Here is a 5,605-nt window from a genome sequence, read left to right on the forward strand (position 1 = left end):
GGGGAAGAAATCTTCAAAGAGTATGACAAAACCAAAACTCTGTCAGATGCCACACGTAGACAGATGATAAACATTCTGGTTGCAGAAATGACATAATCATATGGGTAAGAAATCAAAAAAAAAGACTAAGAAAAACCCAAATGGATCAGACACAAATGTAATAATAATTTTGTTTTTAAAAGAAGGATTCCACCCACAAGTGTGCAAACCAGTTATGCCCTGGGAAATGTGACCCTTTTCCCATATCTCCAAGATCCATACTCCAAACATGGATATGTAAGTTTTAAGCTCTCCTTGAAGTCTGTAAACTGTGTTGTTGTAGTACTTATGTCATTAGACCATAATTCTGATTAATATTTGATATATATTTCTTATTGTGATTTGTTCGTGTGAATGCATGTGTGAGCAGGAGCATTACTATGACCCTGACGCCAATACTGGCTATCTTGCTTGGAGACTGAAGACAGTCCAACGCAACACCTATGACGGCTTCCGTGGGCGCTCCAGGCCTAATTTCAAGGACGGCCCAACAACTGAAAGAGAATCTCTGTTGATTGGTGAGCAGCTCTTCGGTGAGGAGTGCAGGGAGGCTCTCTCAATAATTCGACATTCAACAGACAAAGCTGTGGTCAAAGACAAGATGAGAGCCACCTTTGAGTACAGACAGAAGCTGATTCATGACCAGGATGCAACATCTTCAGTCTTAGACGTCTTCCATCGTTTCCTTGACATACCTGAATTGGTAAGTAAATGTAAAGATTATTAAACTGTATTTTGAATATTTGAAAACAGATTCCTTAAAAATATCAAGTGCGTTTAAAATATGGACATTTTGTCTATGTTTAAAGATTGACCAGGATTTTTCCATGATGTTTGGTGACAAAGTATCCAGGAAGTTCCTTGCAAAGTGGCCATCATATTTCAAGAACAAAGTCATTGCAGAATGCCAGAGTCTTCCCTCAAATCTTCATGTTGAGGAGCTGCGGGCAGCTTTTGACCCTGAGACTGAGAACGACTTTGGTAAATAATAACAGTTGTGTTTTTAAGATAAAGAAGTTTCCTGTTTAATTAGTTAAATATGTACCAGTAGCCTCAACTACAACTGAAGTAGGAACCCTAGAAAAATTATATTTTTTAAAAATGATTCACCTCTATGGTCCCTTGATTATTGACTGCAGCTTCAATTTATATATTTTTTCTAATACTTTCTCCTCTGTTTATTTTCAAGGCTGGGATGGTGACATTTGAGCTCTCCTGTTGCTATTGCATCTCCTGCCCCCAACGCCCAGAGGCCATAAAAAAACTGCCAAGATAAGCTCAGCACAGGCGGCAAACCATCTTGTACGATTTCTTAAGGTATGTACTATTAGATTTTTGTACTAAACATACTTTTTTGTGTGCTGTGGTTGTATGTAAATGGTAAATGGAATGGACTGCACTTATATAGCGCTTTATCCAGTCTTTAAGACCCCTCAAAGCGCTTTACATACTACATGTCATTCACCCATTCACACCCATTCATACAGAGCAGTGTACCTTACTCTAGGACCTAACATTCACACACATTCACACACCGTCGGCCATGCCATCGGGAGCAACTCAGGGTTAAGTATCTTGCCCAAGGATACATCGACATGTTGACTGCATGGGCTGGGATCGAACCCACAACCTTCTGGTTGAAAGACGACCACACTCCCTCACAGCCACAGTCGCCCAGAAGTGTAAGTAGTGTTGCAGTTGCAGTTTGATATAAGACTGCAAGAATAAATCTTACTCCTCACTTACTGCATTTGTCATTCAAACTACAGCAGGGAGCCAGCCTCACCACATTCCTGGAGAAAGTTGAAGCAAGACAGCCCTTCCTCCTCTGCATCGATGAGCAAAGGAAGAAAATCCAGAGGTTCGTCATCGTTGTGGACCACAAACCCATACCATGCAACGCTCAGACATCGGTGGCTGCTTTTGATACACTTTTCAAAGCTCACTATGTCTTCAGCCTTTCTTATGATGAAGCTCTCTCCAGTTTCTACAACATCGATGTTGGTAATGCAAAGGAAAGCCCACGAGTCAAAGAACTAAGAGCATGACTACTGCGTGAGTAACAGCCAATTCACGAAGAGCAAAGCCCAGTTTTGCACTTAGTTCAACAAGTTCAGAGGAAAGTTCCAAAAAGTGCCTGAGCATGTTTACATGCTTTGTTTGTAAAATGCACCACAAAAATTGTTCAGTTCTTTGTCAACATTTGAAATTTCAGCACGGCATATATCCTGCAAAAAACTTGCGTTTAAGAGGTGGAGAACAAGGATGTCCTTAATCTTTTTGCACATACAATGGCTTCAGAAAGCACCTTAACAATGTACATCACCATGATGAGCAGGTCAATACTAACCAAGAAGTGATCACACAGACACAAAGACATTTTGAGATTGAATCAAGTGATCAGCCAACAAGTTCTGCATCCATGTTACAGGTTCCCCCTGTTACCACACAGAAATCGCTTGATAAAATGTGCGGATCTATTGTTTCTCATTTGCAAGCTTCTGGTATTTCTGAAAGCACCGTCCAAACAATAGTTTCTTCAATGGAGGAAGTTGTCAATGATGTTCAAAATCAAGCACGGGAAGCAGTTCTTCAAACATTTTCTCCTCAAACTATGGAGTCAGGCATTTATGAGAAAATAGAGCACAGTTTAAATCAATTAGATAATCCATTTTCAACCTTGAACACAGTGACAAAGAGAGACAAATATTTCTATGAAAAATGGGAATTAGTTGAGCCTAAAGAATTTATCCTTGGTGTGCGATTGGATACACGTAGGGATANGTGTGCCTTGGCAGTCTCAGTTAAATCTTCACCATGATCCGGAAAAAACAAGACAAACTCGGAGATAAACACTGATACACAAAGTTGACATGCGGCTATACCAGCAATGCTACACTGTGTGATGCTGGGACGGGCTGAACTCACCAGGATTCGCGGAACCACACGTGACGTCACGACCCAGCACCAAGCAGCGGCAAGTTTGAATCCAGACTTTTCTGGATACCTCTGAATTTGACCCATTTTCCCGATATTAACAAGTGATTTACAGCAAATAGGAAACGATATTCGATCTATATCACGTGTTACTGGAATAAGACCCAACAAGTTAATGCATTTTGAAACAGTTCTATGATCTTTCAGCTAAAGTAAATTATGCAAGATAAGGACTTTAACAACGTACATCACCATGATGAGCAGGTCAATACTAACCAAGAAGTGATCACACAGACACAAAGACATTTTGAGATGGAATCAAGTGAGCAGCCAACAACTTCTGCAGCCATGTTACAGGTCCCCCCTGTTATCACACAGAAATCGCTTGATAACATGTGCGGATCTATTGTTTCTCACTTACAAGCTTCTGGTATTTCTGAAAGCACCGTCCAAACAATAGTTTATTCAATGGAGGAAGTTGTCAATGATGTTCAAAATCAAGCACGGGAAGCAGTTCTTCAAACATTTTCTCCTCAAACTATGGAGTCAGGCATTTATGAGAAAATAGAGCACAGTTTAAATCAATTAGATAATCCATTTTCAACCTTGAACACAGTGACAAAGAGAGACAAATATTTCTATGAAAAATGGGAATTAGTTGAGCCTAAAGAATTTATCCTTGGTGTGCGATTGGATACACGTAGGGATAGAACTACAGGTGTCTAGAGTCAGATTCCTGTAACAGACAAATACATGTATGTACCGATTTTAGGTACCATAAAATCTATTTTGAAAAACAGTGAGATAAGAGAATGCTTCTTGCAAGACAAATGCAGTGAAAAGGGGACTTACAAAGACATTAATGATGGGTCATATTTCCAAAATCATCCTCTGTTTTCACAACATAGACATGCTCTACAGATTTTGCTCTATTACGATGACTTTGAAACCGCTAACCCATTAGGTTCTAAGAAGGGGATCCATAAACTTGGTTGTGTTTATTTTACGTTAAAGAACCTTACACCAAAGTTTAACTCTGTGCTTATGAATGTGCATCTTGCAGCTCTTTTTTACACCCAAGATCTAAAAAAATACGGATTTGAAGCAATACTCAAGCCTCTGATTGATGATCTCAACATTTTAGAAACAGAAGGAATCAAACTTCCATTTATTGAACAACCATTGTTTGGGTCGGTATTTCAAGTGACAGGCGACAATCTCGCTTTAAATGGCTTGCTGGGCTTCGTCGAGTCTTTCAACGCAACAAACTGTTGCAGGTTTTGTTTAACAAACAAGAAAGACTTTCAGTCTGTGTTCACTGAGACTGATCCTGGGCTGATCCTGCGCTCCAGAGAACTTCACGTTGAACATGGTAATGCATTAAGTGAAGATCCTGCTCTACCTTCCATTTATGGTGTTAAAACATCTTGTGTGCTCAATTCATTGCAGTATTTTCATAGCACTGAAAATTTTGCAGTTGATATAATGCATGATTTGTTAGAGGGTGTTGTACAGTATGAGCTAAAGCTTTTCTTTCAGTACCTAATGAAAAATGGTTACATCTCTTTGAATGCACTGTCAGACAGGGTACAGAGTTTTAACTATGGTCACGTGGAACATAAAAACAAACCAAGTGCTTTAAAATTTGATGACAACAGCAAGCACTTAGGTTTAAACGCCATTCAGTCATTGTGTGTTCTCCGCAATACCCCACTTATCTTTGGCGATGTGGTTGAAAGAGAAAATAAGTATTGGAATCTTTTGCTCCTTTTGTTGCAAATAGTTAATATTGTTTTCTCCCCTATCCTGACTGATGGAATGATAAGTTACCTAAAACATCTGATCTGTGACCACCACAACATGTACAAAGTGTTGTTTCCTGATAAGAAATTCATTCCCAAACACCACTTAATGATTCACTCCGAGATGTATTAAAAAAATTGGCCCTCTTATCCATATGTGGTGTATGCGATTCGAAGCAAAACATAATTTTTTTAAAAAGGTCTGTAAACAATTTCAAAAACCTTACAAAATCTCTTGTTAAGCAACACCAGCGGAAAATGGCTTTTTATTATGAAAACTATTATTTTAAAAGGTTTGAGATTGGTCCTTTAAAAATTAAAACAATAAATAGCTTGGAAGGTGCAGAATCACTGTGTCAGATGTTGCATTTAGATGCATTTTCAGAGGTTTCAACAACAAGATGGGTCAAAAATTATGGCACTGAATACCAAATTGATCTATACATATGCACTGGAACATTCCATGACCTACCTGTGTTCATGAAAATACGCAACATCATCATTCATGAGCAGCGTGCTTTCATAATTGGTTGCACTGTTCACACGCTGTACTTTGATGATCACTTTCATCCTTACTGTATAGAGCAGGGGTTCCCAAAGTGGGGGTCGCGAGATGGTTACAAAATAAGAATTGGAAAATTAAAAAAATTAAAATGTATAAAAAAAAATTGATTATTTTTTTTAATAATTATTTTTGGGAAATTACTATTAATAATAACGTTTGCATAGACATTGTCAGGGGCGGACTAGTAATCTGTATAATTTCCCCGCAACGACGCCAGTGCAGTGAGTGAAACTGAAATTAATTCACTAGCACCCCCCCCCCG

The 5,605-nt window shown here is 38.8% G+C and overlaps 1 pseudogene; it reads left to right on the top strand.

Annotated features, from left to right (window-relative positions):
* The first annotated feature begins 3 nt into the window (after positions 1 to 3).
* On the top strand, positions 4 to 1,913 carry LOC104956428 (uncharacterized; annotated as a pseudogene).
* Positions 1,914 to 5,605: the final 3,692 nt, after the last annotated feature.

The sequence above is a fragment of the Notothenia coriiceps genome, unplaced genomic scaffold (genome assembly GCF_000735185.1).
Source record: "Notothenia coriiceps isolate Sejong01 unplaced genomic scaffold, NC01 NC01_scaffold00026018, whole genome shotgun sequence".
NCBI lineage: Eukaryota > Metazoa > Chordata > Actinopteri > Perciformes > Nototheniidae > Notothenia > Notothenia coriiceps.